Source organism: Tursiops truncatus, chromosome 19 (genome assembly GCF_011762595.2).
Source record: "Tursiops truncatus isolate mTurTru1 chromosome 19, mTurTru1.mat.Y, whole genome shotgun sequence".
Taxonomy (NCBI): domain Eukaryota; kingdom Metazoa; phylum Chordata; class Mammalia; order Artiodactyla; family Delphinidae; genus Tursiops; species Tursiops truncatus.
This window is the reverse complement of record NC_047052.1, coordinates 26,300,098-26,322,482: the sequence shown is the minus strand read 5'-3', so window position 1 is coordinate 26,322,482 and position 22,385 is coordinate 26,300,098. Positions and strand designations below refer to the sequence as shown.

The 22,385-nt window shown below is 43.8% G+C and overlaps 1 long non-coding RNA gene across 1 annotated transcript in view; it reads left to right on the top strand.

The window, feature by feature from the left end:
* LOC141277111 (uncharacterized) overlaps positions 1-22,385 on the top strand; it is a 112,783-nt gene that overhangs the window by 8,359 nt on the left and 82,039 nt on the right. The window contains exons 2-3 of the long non-coding RNA XR_012327847.1: positions 15,134-15,212; positions 16,537-16,595. This is a non-coding gene — a long non-coding RNA (uncharacterized lncRNA). The remainder of the gene's footprint in view (positions 1-15,133; positions 15,213-16,536; positions 16,596-22,385) is intronic.

Below are 22,385 nucleotides of genomic sequence, written 5' to 3'. Positions count from 1 at the left end.
TTGTGTCCATGGAACACTTTTTTCCCCCCAAGAATAATCTCATGAGTCTAATGTTCCTTGGAATAGATCTTTTACGTGTTGACCTCTTCCAATATTCTAATTTTACAAATGAGAATACAAAGGCTCTGGTGACTGTCCTAGGTCACAAAACTGGTTAATGCATAACCAGAACTCGAACTCAGGTTTTCAGACAGAAATCTAAGAAGCAAATCCCTTTATTGCTTCCTACTGTGTCCCTAGTACTTAATTTTGTGTCTCCAGTAGAGTAATTAATAAATATAGTAAGGCACAGTGACTGCCTGATAATAGCTAAGTGTTTACATGGTCTTATGGTCTTGATGAAAACTCTAAAGTGTTGGTTCTGGTATTATCCATTTTACAAAATCTTAAGTCAAAAATTGAGAAAAGTCTGGGATTTTACCTTGCTTATAAGCTTATGAGTTAGCCTGTTACAGTTTTTATGTACTTACAGCAGACATGAGACCCCTGGGTCAGAGACAGAGATGATTTAGTACTCACAGCCAAAACAGCTGCCAGGGCAGCGTTTCCCCTTGCCCCACGCTCCATGGGGAAAGGTGATGAAGGCTGGAGGTTACCTGCTCATGCAGAGGGGTGCCCCATAGGAGAGGAACCCTGAAATTAGGAAACTGGTGATCTGTCCATCTTCCCCTGTGGAGAGAGAGATTACTTATGAAATGTAAGCAAGTTTCCACTGGGGGAGAGGGAAGGAAAAGTCTTATCTTTATTACCTTGTGATATCTCCAGAGAGATAATCTCCAAATGTCTCATGAGATACATGTCTCTAGCTTCCAAAGCTGTTTGCCATTCAAACGTATCTTGCTTAGAAGGCCCAGACCTTGCAGAAAGTGAGAAATCTGAGGAGACTTGTCTCCTAACAAGGATAAGGAAATTGAAGCTTACTATGCAAATTATTTGACCTTGGGCTATTGAAAGCACTAGGAAAATAAATAAATGAATGGATGAATGAATGACCTAGGTGAAGGTTAAGATATAAATGACCTTTATATACTTTCCTGAAAATAGATAATGATAGGGAAAAAGGGAGGGATCAAGGTATATGAGTGCCTTGTGATCATGGCAGAAAACCCTCTATCAAAACTGAGTTGAAAATGATTCCTGCCATACACAACCAGCTGCAATAGCTCTGTGACTCAGTCATGTGACCAACACAGCTTTTGCACAACTATCCTGCACAAAATAGACTGCATTGGTCTTGTAACACAGCTCTATTGTAAACCTGGTCAAAGCCTGAGAGCTCCCATTCTAGCTATAAGGAGGCCCTCCCACGCTGGCCTTATGTTTTCTTTTAAGAGTTTTATGATCTTGGCTCTTCCATTTAGGCCTTTGATCCATTTTGAGTTAATTTTTGTATATGGTATGTGGTAGGGGTCCAGCTTTATTCTTCAGCATGTGGCTATCCAGATGTTCCAGCATCGTTTGCTGAAAAGACTATTCTTTCCCCAGTGAATGGTCTTGGCATCCTTGTTGAAAGAACAGTTGACCATAGATGTATGGATTTATTTCTGGACTCTTAATTCTATTCCGTTAATCTATATGTCTATCTTTATGTCAGTACCTCACTGAAACCATGCAACTCAGATTGGGACTTGAACCCATAGTCTTTTTTTTTAAATTTTATTTATTTTTGGCTGCATTGGGTCTTTGTTGCTATGTGCAGTCTTTCTCTAGTTGCAGTGAGCTGGGGCTACTCTTCATTGCAGTGCATGGGCTTCTCATTGCGGTGGCTTCTCTTGTTGCAGAGCACAGGCTTCAGTAGTTGCAGCACATGGGCTCAGTAGTTGTGGCTCGTGGGCTCTAGAGCGCAGGCTCAGTAGTTGTGGCACACAGGCTTAGTTGCTCCGCGACATGTGGGATCTTCCTGGACCAGGGCTCGAACCCGTGTCCCCTGCATTGGCAGGCAGATTCGTTTTTAAAAAAAATTTAATTTATTTTTTTATACAGCAGGTTCTTATTAGTCATCCATTTTATACACATTTATACATGTCAATCCCAATCTCCCAATTCATCACACCACACCCGCCACACCTCTTTCCCTCCTTGGTGTCCATATGTCTTTTCTCTACTTCTGTGTCTCAGTTTCTGCCCTGCAAACCAGTTCATCTGTACCATTTTTCTAGGTTCCACATATATGCGTTAATATGCGATATTTGTTTTTCTCTTTCTGACTTACTTCACTCTGTATGACAGTCTCTAGATTCATCCATGTCTCTACAAATGACCCAATTTCATTCCTTTTTATGGCTGAGTAATATTCCATTGTATATATGTACCACATCTTCTTTATGCATTCATCTGTCGATGGGCATTTAGGTTGCTTCCATGACCTGGCTATTGTAAATAGTGCTGCAGTGAACATTGGGGTGCATGTGTCTTTTTGAATTATGGTTTTCTCTGGTTATATGCCCAGTAGTGGGATTGCTGGGTCATATGGTAATTCTATTTTTAGTTTTTTAAGGAACCGCCATACTATTCTCCATAGTGGCTGGCAGGCAGATTCTTAACCACTGGGCCACCAGGGAAGTCCCTGAACCCCCAGTCTTTTCACTGAGATCACACACCTGGTCTCAGGACTTAATGAAGCTCAGTTTCTTGATGTCTCATCACAGAAAGAATTCAGTAAGAGACAAAGTGATAGGTAAGAAGTGGATTTATTTAGAGAGAAACACGCTCCACAGACAGAGTGTGGGCCATCACAGAAGGCCAGTGCGGCCCCAGGGTATGGGGTTGTCAGTTTTTTTTTTTAATTAATTAATTTATTTATTTTTGGCTGCGTTGGGTCTTCGTTGCTGCACGCGGGCTTTCTCTAGTTGCAGCGAGCAGGGGCTACTCTTCATTGCGGTGCGTGGGTTTCTCACTGCGGTGACTTCTCTTGTTGCAGAGCATGGGCTCTAGGTGCGCGGGCTCAGTGGTTGTGGCTTGTGGGCTCTAGAGTGCAGGCTCAGTAGTTGTGGCGCACCGGCTTAGTTGCTCCGCGACATGTGGGATCTTCCCGGAGCAGGGCTCGAAGCTGTGTCCCCTGCATTGAAAGGCGGATTCTTAAGCACTGCGCCACCAGGGAAGTCCGGGTTGTCAGTTTTTATAGGGGTGGGTAATTTCATAGGCTAATGAGTGGGAAGAGTATTACAGCTATTTTGGGGAAGGGGTGGAAATTTCCAGAAATTGGGCCACCACCCACTTTTTGACCTTTATGGTAGGTCTTGGAACTGTCATGACACCTGTGTATGTGTCATTTAGCTTGCTGATGTGTTACAATGAGCTAGTAACACATCAGCAAGCTAAATGAGACTCAAGGTCTAGTGGAAGTCGACTGGTCCACCATTTTGGACCTGTTCGGTCTAATCGGTTTATGTCGTGTCCTTGGGCTATGTCATTCTTTTAAAGGTTGTGCCCTGCCCCCTTCCCTCCTGTTTCATTACTGTCTCTATTACTGTGGTTTAGAAGTAAGTTTTGAAATTAAGTGTGAGTCCCTAAAAAGTCCAACTTTGTTCTCTTTCAAGATTGTTTTGGGGATTCTGGGTGCCTTAAATTTCCATATGAATTTTAGGATCAGCTTGTCAATTGCTGCAAAGAATTTTGCAGTAGGGCTTTTTTGGTAGGGCTTGTGTTGAACAACAGGTAGATCAGTTTGGGGAATATTGCTCTCTGAACAATATTGAGTCTCCTAATCCAGAAACATGTGATTTCTTTCTGTTTATTTAGATCTTAAATTTCAACAATGTTTTGCAGTTTTCAGTGTATAGGTGTTGCACTTATTCAGTTAAATTTATTTCTAAGTATTTTATTCTTTTGGATGCTATTACAAGTAGAATTTTTTTCTTAATTTTATTTTTGGATTGTTTACTGCTAGTGTATAGAAATACAACTACTTTTTATATCTTGATCTTGTTTCCTTCAACTTGCTGAACTTGTTTATTAGCTCATAGTTTTTAAGCAGATTCTTTGGGGTTTTCTATATGTAAGATCATGTCATCTGCAAACAGAGATAATTTTACTTCTTTCTTTCTGATCTGGATGTCTTTATTCCTTTTCCTTGCCTAATTGCCCTGGTATGATGTTGTACCTCCAGTACAATGTTGGATATAAGTGGACATTCTTGTCTTGTTCTTGACCTTAGGGGGAAAGCGTTCAGTCTTTCAACATTAAGTATGATATTGGCTATGGGTTTTTCACAGATGTCCTTTATCACGTTGAAGAAGTATGTTCCCTTCTATTCCTGGTTTGTTGAATGTTTTTATCATGAAAGGGTGTTGGATTTTTCAGATGCTTTTTATGTATCTATTGAGATGTTCATGTGGTTTTTGTTTTTATTCTACATATGGTATATAATTTTGACTGGTTTTTGTATCCTAAACTGATCTTATATTCCTGGGATAAATCTCACTTGGTTATAGCATATACAATTATTTTTATATGCTGTTGGATTCACTTTGCTAGTATTTTGTTGAGGATTTTGTGTCCATATTCATAAAAGAGATTGGTCTGTAGTTTTCTTTTTCTGTCATGTCTTTATCTAGCTTTGGAATCACTGCAACAATATTGGTCTTATCCAGTGAGTTAGGAAGTGTTCCCTTCTATTCTATTTTTTAAGAAGAGTTTATTGTTTCTTGAATGTTGCTGACGTCCTTTCTGCCACCGAAGACCCTTTGGGATCTGAAAATATTTCACACCCTTTCCCTTGACTTTGTGGTCTTCTCTAGTAATGGAAAAATATCAGTATTTAAAGTCAGAAGACCTAGAATTGGAGCCCACTTTCACCTTACCTGTTATGTGACCCTGAACAAACTGTTTCAGAGTTAAGATAATCATTACTTATAATCATTATCCTCTTTGTCTCCATCATTTATTGACTATTTATTATGGACTTCATATGCTTTTTATCATCTTAAAATTTTACAACAAACTTGTGGGTCAGCTGCTATTAGTGTCCCCATTTTATAGATAAGAAAATGTGGCACAGAGAAGCCAAGCTTCTTGCATTTGTTAGCTTTGGCAAATAGCAGGCCTGGCATTTTAACCCAAGTGGTTAGACTACAGAGGTCACAGTTTAATAACCACTTGCTAAACTCTTTAGAAGCGCCAGACATTCTGTGTGTATGTACGTGTGTGCATGTGCATGTATGTGTATATGTGCATATGTGTGTATGTGCTTGTGTGAATAAATTCTCCTCTAGTTCTTACAAGCCTATGAGAGAGGCATTATCATCATCACTATAAAGATGAGGCGACTGAAACTCAGGTGTAAAAACTTTCCAAAAGTCATTGGGCTGATACGTTGTATTTAAGGCATTTGAACAAAGAGCTCTATGTCTACAACAGCTAAGCCCTGTCCACTATATGATTCTGATGTTTCTGAACATCAGTTTCCTCATATGCAGATAAATGTAATTAAAATCATTCCTGGCAATGACTGAGAAGAGTATCACATAAGACCATGGTGTGTGAAAGCCCTCCCGAGGGGTACATGTGATCACGGTTGCCGATGCTCACCTTTTGTCTGTGTAGACCACTCAAGAGGCTCCTCTGGCAGGTGCCATCCTGCTGACTCTCAGCTCAAGTCTTGGCTGGACATTAGATTCATTCGTCTAATGTCTTCGGGTTCTCGTACAACATAGGAGGTAATTTGCCTTTGTTAGAAAGATAATTTAGTGATGCATCCACCCTGCAGCACAAGTAGCCCCAGACCTGTGTGTCCCTGAGGGATCCCTTCCTATTTTAGCAAAATATAGTCAACCTGAGGCCCGGGAACGTGTCATCACTGTCTTGCAAACCTAACACAAAATGCATTGAATCAACAGGTCTTAATTCTTCCCACCTCCAAGAGATTCTACTTCTCCCCACAAAACAAAACAAGACAGTAGTTTTTGCCGGCATTGAGATTAACTGGATGATGTAAATTCCAGCTGATAGCTATCAAGTTCTTGGATTCTTGACCTGCATTTATATAGATGCTCCCTTTGGGCTAAACAAACAAAGGGCACCATTAGGAAGCAGAATATATTTATTATACTCATTTTTGCCTTGAGAATATATCTCCCCTTGTTTTTTGCTTTTTTTTTGGCTACACCATGCAGCATGTGGGATCCTAGTTCCCCAGCCAGGGATCGAACCTGTGCCCCCTGCAGTGGAAGTGCAGAGTCTTAACACTTTACCGCCAGGGAGGTCCCATATGTCCCCTTGATTTTGAAAAGACTTACTGAGCATAAAGGTTAGATTAGAGGATGGTTGCCAGCCAGCCTCCAAATGACAGGATTTGCGTGAAAAGAGAGTTTATTCTTTAATTTAACTTAGTTTTTTGGAACAGCGTTATTGATATATCATTCACATACCATATATTCACCCACTTAAAGTGTACAGTTCGACGATTTTTAATGTATTCACAGAGTTTTATAACCATCACCACAATTGTTACCAAACCAAACTTGGGTCTGCTCAGCTGCACACAGTAAAGCCCATCTACTGACACCGAGTTGTGGTGAAGGAAAGTGCAGCATTTATTGCAGGGCCAACCAAGCAACGGGTCCAGGCACCTAATGCTCAGAAGGCCTGAACTCCCCAGAGGCTTTCCGGGAAGGATTTTTAAAGATAGAGTGTGGGAGAGGGTTGCAGGGTATGTGATCAGTTCATGGACATTCTTCTGATTGGTTGATGGTGAGGTAACGGGGAGTCAGCATCATCAACCTTCTGGTTCCAGCTGGTCTGGGGTCTACGTGCTTGTGGGCAGCACGCAGATAACTTCTCCCACCTGGTGGGGGTTTCAGTATATGCAAAACAGCTCAAAGGATTTGGCTCAGAAGATTATCTATAGCCCTTGAAGAGGAACGGAAGGGCCTTGACTTTGTTTAATGGCTAAACTATTATTATTTTGTCTTGCTTGACTGCTTTCCTTTGTTCCTGCATTTTCTCACTTCTCTGATTAAATTTATTCTTTGGAACTTGGGGAAGCCCTAGGAGGCTAAAGTTTTTCTACAAACAGGAGGCAGGCAGGGGACTTCCCTGGTGGTCCAGTGGCTAAGACTCCACGGTCCCAATGCAGGGGACCTGGGTTCGATCCCTGGTCAGGGAACTAGATCCCACATGCCGCAACTAAAGATCCTGCGTGCCGCAACTAAGACCGTGCCGCAATTAAGATCGAGGGCAGTCAAATAGATAAATATTAAAAAAAAAAAAAGAGGCAGGCAGAGCACGTGCTGGGGAGTGGGGGGGAGGGTCTGTCCCAGGAAGGCCCCATAGGGTCCTGCTCCGTTACACAATCAAATTTTGAACATTTTATCATCCCCCAAAGAAACCCTGTGTCCTTTAGCAGCTACCCTCCATTTCTCCTCACTCCTCACAGTAATAGGCAACCATTAATTTACTTCCTGTTTTTATAGATTTGCCTCCTCTGGGCCTTTCATGTAAAAGGAATCATACAATAATAATACGTGGTCTTTTATGACTACACTTTCATCGTGCGTCATGTAAGGTCCTGCTCACAGAGCAACCACAGATATGAGAAAATGTTTATTCTGTGTTCTTAGTGGCTTAAATCATTTGATCCATGTGACCCTGGGCAATCTACCACTGTAGTCGCAAGTTACCACTATTAGGGCTTTGCCAGAGTTGATTAGTTCCAGAATTTCAATCTCACTTCTTTCTCTCTCCAGCCTTTTAGCAATAAAATATCTCCTTTCTACTGATTGAGGCAAAAAAAAAAAAAAAAAAAAAAAATCTTGTGTGAATCCAACTGGAGGGAGATAATGTGTGTTGGATTAGATGTTAGCCCTATGCCTTCATACCTGCTCTCATCATGGTCCTCTTGTTCCAGTGTCCATTTTCATGTCAGATGGGGTCTCTGCAGCTTGCTGAGGACATTACATCTCTCCTCTACTCTGAGTGAATGGATGTGATCAAAAGAAAGATCCAGAATTCACACAGATAATCAAGTCAGGGGCCACAGAAAGTCCAGATGATGAAAGGTCTTGACCAGACCCACAGGAACAAAATAGTTTGGCTGCTAATTTATGCAGTGTCTATGAAACGACATCTCGGATATGCAAGGAAAATTCTCATTGCCTAACTCCCCTGATTAAAAATTTTCTCTTGGGGGCTTCCCTGGTGGCGCAGTGGTTGAGAGTCCGCCTGCCGATGCAGGGGACGCGGGTTCGTGCCCCAGTCCGGGAAGATCCCACATGCCGCGGAACGGCTGGGCCCATGAGCTATGGCCGCTGAGCCTGCACGTCCGGAGCCTGTGCTCCGCAACGGGAGAGGCCGCAACAGTGAGAGGCCCGCGTACCGCAAAAAAAAAAAAAAAATTTTCTCTTGGCAAACTCCTGTATCTACCATAGAGGCTTTCATGATCTTGTCCTTGATTGGACACAGTCAGTATTTATTAACCGTATCATGAGCAGCCACATGCATGTGGGACGGTGCTAGGTGTGATGCTGCTCTTCTCCTGATGGGTCTTTCCCCACAATTTTGTCCCCTGAGCCAATCCCTGTGTTCTTTTTCAAACAGGTCACCTGTGTTCTCTGACACCTCCACGTCATTGTAATGCTGTGCACTCCTTCTGCTCTCCTCGACAAAATCTTACTTATCCTTTAAGACCGAGCTCAAGCTCCATCTCTTCTCTGGAATCTTCCCTAGTTCCTTCCACTTTGGGTTTTCTCACCACACTTATGGTAGATTGACAAACAGAGCCACAGTATTTTGTAGCTCCTTCTGTCAAAAGGAAGAGTCTGTTTCCCTATTGCTTGAATCCAAATTGGCCTTATGACATTCTCTGACCAATAGAATGTGGCAGAAATGATGCTATGTGAGTTCCAGAGCCTGGGCCCCTAGATGCCTTAAGACGTTCTCCTTTGCCCTCTTGGAATGCAGCCCTGAGACCACCGAGTAAGGAAGTTCTTTCTAGCCTTCTAGAGGGTGAGAGGCTGTGGAGGAGAACCAAGGTGCCCCTGCCGAGGCCATCTGGCCAGTCCATCCCAGTGGAGCTATAGGAAGATTATAGCCACAGGAGTGAGCCCAGGCGAGCCAGGAGACATTCCTGTGTGAATTCAGCCAAGATGCAGTATCATGAGCATATAAATGGTGGTTGTTTTAAGCCACAAAATATTGAGGTGGCTTGTTATGCAGCAATAGATAACATAACAACAGGCTATTTTCCTTGGTGTTTATAAAGGTCACGTATGTGAAGGAGGTCACAGAGAACTGTATTTGGGAAGGAGCATTGTTCTCAGGGGAGAATCTTCTCTTTCTCCTATTTTCTTTATTCAGTTAATTCTCATTCACTATTTAAGTCTCATATGCTCATTCTCTGGGAATCCTTCTCTGTACTCAGAGACAGGGGCAGGGGCCCCTTGGATGGGCTCCTTTGCACTCTTGTTCTTATTATAGTACATTTCATACTTTATAGTTAAAACTAGATACGTTTTTTTTTTTTTTTTTTTTTTTTTTCTGGTCTGTCTTGTCTGTGAAGCCCCTGTGAGGGCAGAGACAAAGCCTACCTGAAACACCACTGTGCGTCTAGAGTTTGTCACAGTACATCACGTATATGGAATGATTTTCTGCTTATGGGTATCACTGGTTCATCAGACATTGATGCCCTTCCCAAGCCACCTATTCCACTGTGGGACAGCACTTGGTGAGACAGTACTCTTCCTTATCATGAGATAAACTCTATCTGTGTGCCTTCTGTTCAGAGGCCTGCATTGATCACCAGAGCCAGAAAACAAATGCCCTGCATATTTGAGTACAGGTGCTATGTCCCCCTTATTAAATCATTTCTTCCTCAGTTCATGGCAGGAGAAACAGCTGAGGACCCCCGGGGATGTCTGGCTTGGAGCCCCTGACCATCCTGCTCTCTCTTCTCTTATTAACAAAATCAATCCTAAAATGTCATAATAACTTTTGGCATCAAAACCCATTCCTTTTTTTTTTTTTTTTTTTTTTTTTTTTTTTTTTGCGGTACACGGGCCTCTCACTGTTGTGGCCTCTCCCATTGCGGAGCACAGGCTCCGGACGCGCAGGCTCAGCGGCCATGGCTCACAGGCCCAGCCGTTCTGCGGCATGTGGGATCTTCCCGAACCGGGGCATGAACCCGTGTCCCCTGCATTGGCAAGCGGACTCTCAACCACTGCGCCACCAGGGAAGCCCCAAAACCCATTCTTTAGGTTGACAAAACCTATCATAAAATGTCATAACAAGAACTTGGCACCATTGGGAGAGGTCTGACCAAGGCAGAGGAGAGTGTGATAATTACTTTATTCTTTTATTAATATGACTTACGCTTATATCGATTTGCTCATTATAATGGCCCTGTGGCCAGCAGTAGCATAGAAAAGTCTTCTGGGTCAGAGTTACATAACATCTAACCTCAAACTAAGAATGCACAGTTTATGAACATTTTGAGAACAAGTGTGGCATTCTTCATAGAACTTAAATTTTATGTGGTGATAAGGCATTTCAGGTGCTATCGTGGTCACAGAAAACTTTTTCTGCAATACCTGTGAGAATTCTTGTTGACTAGAATTCCACATTCCATTCCATTTAACTACCATTTAACTTCCATTCAGCATTTGGCAAAATTCTTTAATTCTATTGGATTCTATTTGTAAAAAGAAAAAAAACCCAAGTGACACTAAATCTTTTCAGAGAGCCAGATATTCTTGTTTTCTCTTCCCCCCACCCAGTATTGTAGGAAAAGCTCCAATAAAGTAGATAAACACTACAGTAAAGTGATAGTAGAAAAAAAGGGGGTTTGAAATCAGACAAATTTGGGTTTGAATCTCTCTTCTACCACTAGGTGGTACACGAACACAGAGACGTGACTAAACCACACTGAAAATCAGTTACCTGAAGTGAAAAAAGGGAGTGAAGTTACTTCAGGGTACCAGGGAGTGCTCATCAGACGTCAGAGATTCCCTAGTTTGTGGTTTCCTGCGGGTCCTGGCTCTGCAGAGTGCAACCCACACCGAGGGTGACCTGGTTGACATTGGGGGCTGGTGCATCCTGACACTGAAATTGTTATTTAATGTGCTGCATCTCCAGTGACGTCTATGTTTAAAATAGAAAGGAAGGAACAGATGCAAGAGCCCTCAGAACGTTGAGATTTGGTGGGAAGGGGCCTTTTCTGGGCTTGGACATCTTGGGTGGGGGGTGTGTGTGTGTGTGTGTGTGTGTGTGTGTTTAAAATGGCCACAACTGTATAGAATTGTGACAGGACCTTCTGAGTGAATGAGGGCAGGAGTGTGTGTGTACCCGTGGAGGCGTGGAGAGGACTGCCCCCTACCAGATGTTTTCTGAGCCAGCATCCTCTGCTTCCCCCTAAACAGATGGTGAGGCCTCAGGCCCTCTAGGGTTCCTCAAACACGTGTAGTTCCTTGTTGCAGAGACGGTCTAGGCTGGTTGCAACATCTGTGGGCGGATGCTGCCATCTCGTGGTAGCTTCCTAGAATACTCCCTGCAGGACGCTGCAAAGTCTGAGCAGTCCCCATTTTACTTTTGGAAGAGAATTAAGCAATTTTACCAGGAAATAATTTAAAAAAATTATAAATTGGAATAAAAATGGCTGTATTCTGGGGTCAAATATATGTCATATTTATTTATTTAAGACCATTTTAGAGTAGTTTTAGGTTCACAGCAACATTGAGTAGCAGGTACATTTTCCCATATCACCCCTGCACACCCACACACATAGCCTCCCCCATTATCAACATCTCCTACCAGAGTGGTACATTTGTTATAATTGATGAACCTACACTGACTCATTAGAATCACCCAGGGTCCATAGTTTACATCAGGGCTCACTCTTAGAGTTGTACATTTTACAGGTTTGGACAAAGGTATAATGACATGTATCCATCATTATGGTATCATACAGAATACCTTCACTGCCCTAAAAATCCTCTGTGCTCTGCCCATTCACCCCAAAACTTTACAAAATGCCAAGCCACTTAAGGACATCTACACAAACCCCTATTAACCCTTATGCTTGGCTTCAAACTGTGTTTACTTAAGGAAAAAATAGATTTTAATAATACAGGCATACCTCAGAGAGATTGCAGATCAGGTTCCAGACCATTGCAGTAAAGCGAATATCGGGAGGACCAGAGTGCTGATGTCTGAGGGTAGCAGAAGGTGAAGCTCAAGCAAAAAGCTAATTTGCCCTTCCTTTACATTTTTGTTCAGTTCAGGCCCTTAATGGATTGGATGATGCCCACCCCCATTGGGGAGGGCAATATTTTTTATTAATTAATTAATTAGGCTGCTTCCGGTCTTAGTTGCGGCACGCGGGGATCTTCCTTGAGGCATGCGGGACCTTTCGTTGCAGCACACGGCCTCTTCATTGTGGTGCGCAGGCTTCTCTCTAGTTGTGGCGTGCGGGTTTTCTCTTCTCTAGTTGTTGAGCGTGGCCTCTTTAGTTTGCGGCTCGCAGGCTCTCTAGTTGAGGCGGGAGAGTTCAGTGGCTGTTGCCGGCCCGGCGGGCTTAGTTGCCTCACAGCATGTGAGATCTTTAGTTCCCTGACCAGGGATGGAACCCGCATCCCCTGCATTGGAAGGCGGACTCTTTACCACTGGACCACCAGGGAAGTCTCTCCTTCTCCTAACTTTAGGTTTAGTTTGTTCTTCTTTTTCTCTTTCCTTGAGGTGTGGTTAGGTTGTTTGTGAGATCCTCCCTCCCTCCCTCCTTCCTTTTCTTCTTCCTTTCTTTTAAATAAGATGACCTTATTTTATTTTTCAAACAAAATAATTTCAAAGGAGATTTGTGCATGGGTTAGGTATCGAGTTTGATTTGCAAAATAACTTCGAGTCTCAGGCCTCCCCAGACCCTTCCTCCCCTCTGCGCTCAGCCCCACGTCTCCGCTCTATGCACCAGACGTTGAGTCGTGTTGGGTCACCCGTCCTTTCAGTTGGACAGTGGTTTATCCCTGGGGTCTCGCGGGTCTCCGGCCTGGCACCAGTCAGGTAAGTCCTGACTAAAGCAGGGTAAGCCCTCAGCTGGGGAGGCGGGTATCACGGCGCTGGGAGGGTACTGGTCCTGAGTACCTGCTTCTCCAGGATGCCATTTCCAGGGCGTTGGACACTAGCAGAACCCCTGGACCCACCTCCTGCCCTGAACGCCCACCGTAGAGCACATGGCCTGTGGCGGCCAGTCCTTCCCTGCAGCTTCCCGGGAGCCCGTGGGCCAGAAGGACGGGACACGATTGTTTCCTAGGGAGAAGGGCAGGGGACATGGAGCCACGCCTGCACTCTGGGCCTGCGGCCTCTGCAGAGGGGTGCGCACCCCCGAGCCTGCCCTGGGCGCGCCTGGGGTCAGAGGACATTTCTCCACGAGGCCGGTGACTCGCTCTGCGTGCGCGTAGGAGGCAGGCGGGGCGCGGCGGGGGTGGGTGGGTGGGGCGAGGCGGCCGCGTGTGCCCCGTGTGTCGGGCTCAGGCCTGCGCCCAGGTTCCGGTGGCCGATCCAGGTCGAGGTCGGTCTTGCGGGCTCCCGCCGGTTGGAGCAGGTGACACAGGGACAGGAGTAGATGCAAAGCAGGACGAGGTCCGAGCCCTATGAGAAACGCAGGCGCTGGGATGGCCTCAGGAGCAGGGCGTGTATCCTGGTCTGCCACCTCCTGCGGGGCCGTCCGAGTTGGTCGTTGAGAACAGGAGAGTCAGGCACACGAGGTGACGAACGCGGTGCTGGCCACGGTCACGATCCCATAAGTGGAACCGATGAGGTTGGGCGGAGAGGAGGCAGAGGAGGGAAGTGTGTCAGGAAAGTCACAAAGACATAAGAGAAGAAAAGGCGGGTGTGGCGGGAACCGAGGTGGAAGGAAACCTTCCAGCCGCCTGATAGGAAAGAGGTTCTCTGAGACGTGTGGGGGACGGCCCACCAGACTGATGGGGACGTAAGCTGCTCCTCGGGCCTGCGGTGCCCAGGGTCCCCACCCACCTCTCAGCTCTGCCACCCAGACCACAGCCCGGGCCCCTCCGTGAGCTCTGGCGCCACCAGCCACGCGCCCCTTTACCGCCCCCCACCCCGCCCTACACAGTCAGTATCTGACGCCGCTGGTCTGCGTTGGCTTCGCGGCCCTGACCCCCGTGTGGGTCCTCGTCGCCAAGCAGAACCTGCCCGTCGTGAAGATCCTGAAGTTCGGGTGGGAAAGTTCTGAGGATGGTCGTCAGCAGGTGCGCGCGCGGGCGCAAGGGTGTGGCGACGCCTCTGGGTCCGGGTGGGGTGAGCAGTGGACGCGGCGTCTTCGCTATGCTCGCGGCGCCTTCGCCATGCTCTTTGCTCTTCCCCCCAGAACCCCGGACCTCGTATATTCCGAGGGGCAGCGCTGTTTATGGCGGCCACAGCACCGGGGGCCTGAGGAGCAGAGCCTGGTGACAGCGGACGAGCACCGGCCGCGGCCTCAGCCCTGGCGCCCGGGGCCCTGCTCTCCTGCTGCTGACGCTCTTGCCGGCCTGGCCTCGCTTAGCTGGCCTCAAGGCGACGGCACTGTGGACGCCGTGTTTCCGCAGCACGGCCGCTGGTGGGACCTACAATGCTGAGGGATTAGTGCCCCAGTGCCCTGGGGCCTCCAGCCGAGCCCAGGCTTTCTGCCCTCCAGACCCATCCTTGGGGCCCCTTTCTGCTCGTGGACGCTGACCGGGGCCACCCCAGTCCCTTATGATGTGCTTTCCCGACTGACTCTTGGGGAGGGAAGGCTGTGGTCGAGGTGTCTTTGCTTCTAGAAGCTACTGGGCTCCAGGCCTTTGCTAAACCACAGGGGCTGGTGGGGCCAGGTTCTGGGGTGGCGGCTTCCGGGAACGGGGTAGAGGGGCGGGAGACGTTGTGCAGGTTCGGCGTTCTGCTGAAGAGCAGCTCGCAGGCTATCACTAGGCAGAGCCCAGCCAGCTAAGTGGCCTCAGAAAGGGTTCGTTGGGTTTTCAGTGGGCTGACATCATCAGATGGGCTTTTTGGAACAGGTTAGACTCAGAACAGAGGGGAAAATGCATGTGTGGGGTGCAGAGGGCACTGGGGAGACCAGCTGGGCCAGGGAGCCGGGAAAGCGCTCTGCTGATTGGCGGTCTGCGTGGAGAAGATTGGCAAGCGTCCACTCTAATCGTTTGCTGTCTCTCCCCAGTTTCGGAGGGCTCATCTTCAACAAGACCATATCCAAGCAGCAGTTCAAAGGCGTGGACATATTTAACCCATCGTATGTGGTAGGTACTGGCAATCCTGTCACCGGGGCTTCCGGGTGGTGGGGCTGGACAGCAGCGACTTCGGAGGTCCGGCGCCGCCACCTGGAGGCAGCTGGGAAGCCGAGCTGTGGTCGGGCTGCTGCAGACAACCTGGGAGAAAGCCCTGCCCGCTGCTCCTCCAGCTCACAGCTGCCCCCACAGGCACCCAGGACCAGAGCTGATGCCACGCCTTGAAGGGTTTAACCTGGGATCTGCTGGCATCTGAGGCTGAATGTGGCTTCAGAACCAGGGTGTTGGCCTCTTGTGGCTTTTCTTGTATTTTAATTTAGATTCATTGATGACACTTAAAACTCAGACATTTACATCTAAAAATCTGGATTTCTGTCTTAAAAAGCAAGGCTGTGACAATACTGGTTCATGTCAGGGTGGGCAGGAATCAGCTGCCACCAGGATGGGCCTTTCTGTCTAGTTTGCCTCAATCCCTTCCATCCTGTGTTGTCTCCTCCCCAACTCTCCACTGGTTCACCTTCTAAGCTTAAACCCTGTGGGCATTTGTGGTAAGGACCCCTCCTTTAACCAAAGCTTGGCTTGTGTCCAGTTTCTGGTAAGGCTCTGTAAGTGGGACCGGCCGGTCGGGGAGGAACCAATGTGACAACCCACTGCCCATGCCCTGGCCTTCTGGCCCTGTGTGTCAATGGGCCACCCAGCAGGTCTGCACCCAGGCAGAGTCCAGAGGGCCTTTCCCATCACAAGGGCTGGCCACTGCAGGGAGGACGGCAGCAGCTAGGGCAGGTCCAGGGGGCCACAGGTCTGGAGAGAGTCCCCTGGGGGTCCCCTGCTCAGCTGTCTGTAGAGGCTGAGTGAGCAACGTGAATGAGTTACACAGGGGAGATGAGCTGAGCAGTGGGGAGCGGTGGGGAACCAGGCAAAGTGCATGGGTGAACGGCATGGTGCCCAGCCAGTTGCTGGGAACAGAGGTCCAGAGTTGCCAGAGGATATAGATATCTAGTTGTTACAGCACTGTTTGTTGATAAGGCTATACTATCTGCATTGTATATGTGCCTTTGTAAAAAAATCAGCTGTTCATATATGTGTAGTTTTCTTTTTCTGGACTTGCTATTTATATTTGCCTGTTTTTATGGCAATGCCATGCTGATTTGATTACTCTAGTTTTAAAAAAAGCCTTAAAATCAGGTATGTTAGTCCTTCAACTTTGTTCTTCTTTTTCTAAGTTATGTTGGTTATTCTAGGTTCTTTACATTTTCATATGAATTCTAGAGTTACCTTCTCAATTTCTACAAAAATACCTGCTAGGATTTTGATTGAGATTGCTTTGTATCTACAGATCAGTTTGGAGGAGAATTGACATCTAAACAACATTGAGTCTTCTGACCCATGACCAAGGTATAGCTGTCCATTTATTTAATTCTTCCTTAATTTCTCTCAGCAGTATTTCATTGTTTTCACTGTATGGGTCTTTCCCATCTTTTTTTTTGATTTATCCCTAAGTATTTAATATTTTTAAATACTGTTTTAAATAATAGTTAAAAAATTTAATTTCCAATTATAGATAGCATATACAAATATAATTGATTTTTTAATATTGATCTTGAATCTTTACAGCTTTCCTATACTCATCTATTCGTTCTGTAATTTTTTGGTTGAGTTTATCTCTTTTTCCACATAGGTTATCATGTCATCTGTGAATAAAGGGTCACATTTTCCTTCTTCCTTTACAATCTGGATACTGTTTATTTCTTTTCTTGCTTGAATGTACTGTCTAGAACTTCCAGTACAGTGTTCAATAGAAGTAATGAAAGTGGAAATTCTTGACTTGTTCTTGATCTTAGGGGGAAAATATATGTTTTTTAAAATTAATTAATTAATTTTTGGCTGCATTGGGTCTTCGTTGCTGTGCTCGGGCTTTCTCTAGTTGCGGTGAGCTGGGGCTACTCTTTGTTGCAGTGTGTGGGCTTCTCATTGCGGTGGCTTCTCTTGTTGCAGGGCACGGGCTCTAGGTGCACGGGCTTCAGTAGTTGTGGCACGTGGACTCAGTAGTTGTGGCTTGAGGGCTCTAGAGTGCAGGCTCAGTAGTTGTGGCACACGGGCTTAGTTGCTCCACGGCATGTGGGATCTTCCCGGACCGGGGCACGAACCCGTGTGCCCTGCATCGGCAGGCGGACTCTCAACCACTGCTCCACCAGGGAAGCCCGTAATACTCCTTTTTAAATGGGAGGACTTTGGTGAATGGATCCATGTGGGTGGGTGAGGAAGAAGTGATGTATTTAGTATGACTAGATTTATGGCTCTGCGCATGGTGATGCAACGAGGAACAGAGAACTCTGGAAGGTTGTATAGGTTCACAGAGGTTGAAACATGCTGAGTTTGAGGGACTTAGGTATCATTTAAGTAAGGATGCGTTCAACTAGCTCAATGTGTGAATCTGAAGATCAGGAGAAATTTATTATTGTTCCCATTTTACACTTGATGAACTTGAGACTCAGAGGTAAGTCACTTTCCCAAGGTTCAAAGACCTTGTCTGTCTGATCAAAGCTCATATGTTCTTCACACATGATTTTTTTTTACACACGTTACCCATTACATGGGTAAATAAATTAATGAAGAAATGCATAAAAATAGTCTTTTTTGAGCATACTCAGTGTTCAGCCCACTTCTTATTCTGTTCATTCTCACCTCTCACTTCACTCCTTAAAGAAGATACAAGGGTGGTCTTACCCTAAGGAAGTTTAGAAGCTGTATTTGTTTACTGTTACTTCAAAGATCCAGTACCCTTTGGCTGTTTAAGGTCGTTTAACTGCTTTGCTGCTACTTGAACAGACAGGATGCTTTGAAATGAAGGCAAAACAAACAAGAAAACAGACAAAAGTAAAACCACTAAAAACCCAGTGAGACGGGTAGGGTAATGAAATGGAAAGATTGGGACGTACCAAACAGGTTACCTAACCTTCCGAACTTGGTCTAGCTCTGTTTGGGGGTTCTGCTCCTTGGCTGTTTGTGGAGCCCAGTGGCCACTCTGTCCAGTAACCGTCACTGCTGATTTAAAGCTTTAATCCTGTGAAGCCGAGTGTAATTCATTTATTTCATGCGGAGAATGGTCGGGGATGAGTCAGTGTCTTCCACATGAAACGAGGCAAGGGAGAGAATGATCTAATAAGGTGGCCTGCACTTAAGGTGTGACCATAGTGTATACAAGGCTCCCCTGGGCCCCAGGGGAAAAGACCTCGAAGTGCATCTAGGTTATCTTTCTTCTCACATCTGTCTCTTTCTCCAACATAGCTGGCACATTATTGCCCAACGCACTGCACACACACACACACACACACACACACACACACACACACGACACTCCATTGTGGATAGTTGGACCACAAGCATTTGCCCTCTTGGACTATACCCCATGGGACCTAGTTCTTCTTTCTAGAGCCACACAGAACATGTTCCCCACCTTGTCCCCATGATGTTGTTTTAAAGAAATTCAGGCGTTACAATAAAACTTCCACATGATTCATTAGTCTCCTTAAATCTCCTCAATTACTTCTCATCTGATAGTTTTCCACTTTGGTACCTTTTCTTTCAAGGTGTGGCATCCAGAATATTGCTGTACTTAGAGTTTTAAAAAGCTTACTGTGGAATCTTAATATGTAAGTATAGAATGGAAATTTGGTAAAAAGCATTGAAAGTTAAGAGGCCTTAGTCTGGGGTGGGATAGGGAGGGTGGGAGGGAGACGCAAGAGGGAGGGGATATGGGGATATATGTATACATATAGCCGATTCACTTTGTTATACAGCAGAAACTAACACAACATTGTAAAGCAATTATACTGCAATAAAGATGTTAAAAGAAAAAAAGAAGAGGACTTAGTCCCTGAATTGGCCATACCAGTTACTGTGTGGAGACTTGGGCAGACAGCTTCTCTAGTCTGAGCATCACTTTTTCCATCTGTAAAATGAAAGTCTTGGATTAAAAGATCTCTATTCCTCCTGGTTCTGAATGGACCCAGTAACAATGGAGGATGAACATTATTAAAAATTACCTTTATTAAAAGATTGAACACAGAGGATTATAGAAATGAATACAGAAGGATCTTAAATCTAACACCAAGATACCCTCTGCTGACTTAAAAGAGTTATACGTGTCAAGAGTAGAAAATTCAAAAAAATATTGTAAGATGTAAAGTAAAAAGTAGAAGTCCCTATTCTGGTTCCTGGTTCCTTTTCCCAAAGGATTTCAATATAGCTAGTTACTTGTTTTTCCTCCCCACTCTCCCCAGAAAGAGAATATCAACTTTTAAAACAAGAATATAGAATTTCAAAATGTCTGTTTCTTCTCTATAGTCTTGAGGAGGGGTTGCATGCCCACTCTCTTGTGCAGTTTCTCTTGTGGCACATGCAATTAAATAAGACTGTCCTCAACTTACAATGGTTTAACTGATGAGTTTTAGACTTAACGATGATGCAAAAGTGATATGCGTTCAGTAGAAATCGTACTTATAATTTTGAATTTTACTCTTTTCCTGGGCTAGCAATACACAGTATAATGCTCACTTGTGCTGCTGGGCAGTGGCAGCGAGCCACAGCTCCCAGTCAGGCATGTGATCACCAGGGTAAACAACTGATACACTTATAACCATTCTGTTCTTCACTTTCAGTACCGTATTCAGTACCTTACAGGAGATATTCAGCACTTCATTGGAAAATAGGCTTTGTGTTAGATGATTTTGTCCAACTGTAGGCTAAGTGTTCTGAGCATGTTAAAGGTAGGCTAGGCTAAGTGATGATGTTTGGTAAGTTAGGTATATTAAATGTATTTTCTGTTTATTATATTTTCAACTTACGTTTATCAGGAGGTAATCCTTGTAAGTCGAGGAAGATCAGTAGTTGAACAGAGAGACGCTTCAGTCATAGAATCTTTGGTAATCATTGTGGTTTGGCTTACAAGCCTGAGTGCTAAAAGGACAATCTTGAAGTGCTCAAAGATGAGTGAAATTGATTCCAGGAGGTTTCACTGGCTGGCAGCTTTTAAGTAGACCCCAACACCTAGTGAAATGATTTGTGGGAGTCCTTACGATTGTGATGGACCTTCACTTGGTGATTGAAAAGAAACATTAGCATGAAGCATTATCTATTGAAATAAGTTTTTTTTTTCATCCCAGATTTATGAGTCAGTGTTGAAGGAGCCCTGTTTAACGGTCTCAAGAGGAGAAGAGTCCTTGTATGAATGGTTGAAATAAATCTCTTGAAATTCGGTAGATTTTCATTTTAGATTTTACTCCTATTTATACTTACAAGACAAATAGGCAATTATCACCAGCTTGGTCTGGTCCATGAGGTATTTTAGCCGTGCTGGATTTTCAGATTGATATCTTATAGGAACTGAAGATTCCACTTCCCCTAAAATATCTCCCCTTATTATAGCAACTGAAATTCCCACTAGTTTAGATATCTCCTTGGATTTATTAAGATATGTTTTTAATGCTTTATGATTATAAAATTGCAAGTGCCCATTTTTGTTGAGGCATAATTGATGTGCAATAAGTGGCACATATTATAGTTTGTAAGTTAAAAAATTTTGACTTATGTATACACCTGTGAACCTAACAATCAAGGTAGTAAACATATCATTCATGACCTGTATTTTTCTTGTTTCCCTTTAAAATTCTTCCTTCTTGTCCCTCATCATCCTGGCTGCTCCCCCTTCCCCCCAACCAATGATCTGCTTTCTATCACTGTATCATTTTGCATTTCTAGAATTTATATAAATAGAATGACACAATATGTTTTTTTTAATTAAAAAATTTTTTTAGTCTGGCTTCCTTAATTTAGCATGATTATTTTGAGATTCATTCATGTTGTGTATATCAATAGTTCATTCCTTTTTATTGCCAAGTAGTATTCTTTTGTATGGATATACCACAGTTGTTGTATCCATTTACCTGTTGATGGACATTTGGATTATTCCCAGTTTTGGCTCTCACAAATAAAATTGCTGTGAGCATTGTTGAATAAGTCTTTGTAGGTATATAGCTCTTCTTTTCTCTTGAATAAATATCTAGGGGTGGAATAGCTGATCATATGGTAAATGTCGTTTAATATTTTAAGAAGGTGCCAAACTGTTTTCCAAAGCAATTGTACCATTTTACATTACCACCGGCAGTGTACGAGAGGTCCAGTTCCTCTACAACCTCACCAAATACTTGGTATGGTCAATCTTTTAAATTTAAGCCATCAAATTAAAGTGTGTAGTGCTATATCATTGTGGTTTTAATTTTGCATTTTCTTAATGAATAATGATATTGAGCATCATTTTATACTTCTTTGCCATTCATATATATATATATATATTTTTTTTTTTTTTGCTGAAGAGTCTAACTCCTTTGCCCACTTAAAAAATCGAGTTGTTTGTTTTCTTATTTTTTGAGGTTTCAGAGTTAAAAAAAATATTCTGGAAACAGTCCTTTATCAGATATATACTTTGCAAAATTTTTCCCCTAGTTTGTGGCTTCTCTTTTAATTCTTTTAACAGCGACTTTTGAAGAACAAAAGTTTTCAATTATCATGAAGTTCAATTTATCAATTTATTCTTTAATGGATTGTGCTTTTGGTATTGTAGCTAAGAAGTCTTTGTCTAATCCAGTGTATTTTCTCCTATGTATTATTCTAGAAGTTTCAGTTTTATATTTGTGTTCAAATGAGTTAATTTTTGTATATGGTATAATATATGGATCAAAATTATTTTTGTTATGTTTGTATATGGATATACAATAGTTCCATCTCCATTTGTTGAAAGATTATTTTCTTCAATGAATTGTCTTAGTATCATTGTAAAAAAATCAACTGATTTTTCCATACATGTATAGGTCTATTTCTGGACTGTATTCTATTCCATTGATCTATTTGTTTATCTTTAGTTGTGTCTTGCTTTTTATAAATCTGACAATTTCTGCCTTTAATTGGAATATTTGAATCATTTTCATTTAATGTAATTACTCATTTGGTTAGGTTTAAGCCTATCATCTTTCAAATTGTTCTCTATTTGTCTCATCTGTTCTTTGTTTTATTTTTCTGCCTTTTTTTCAGATTATTTTTTATGATTCTATTTTTATTTCCTTTGTTGGCTTTATTAACTGTGACTCTTTGTTTTGTTATTCTAGTTTAGTAATCACCTGCTTTTAC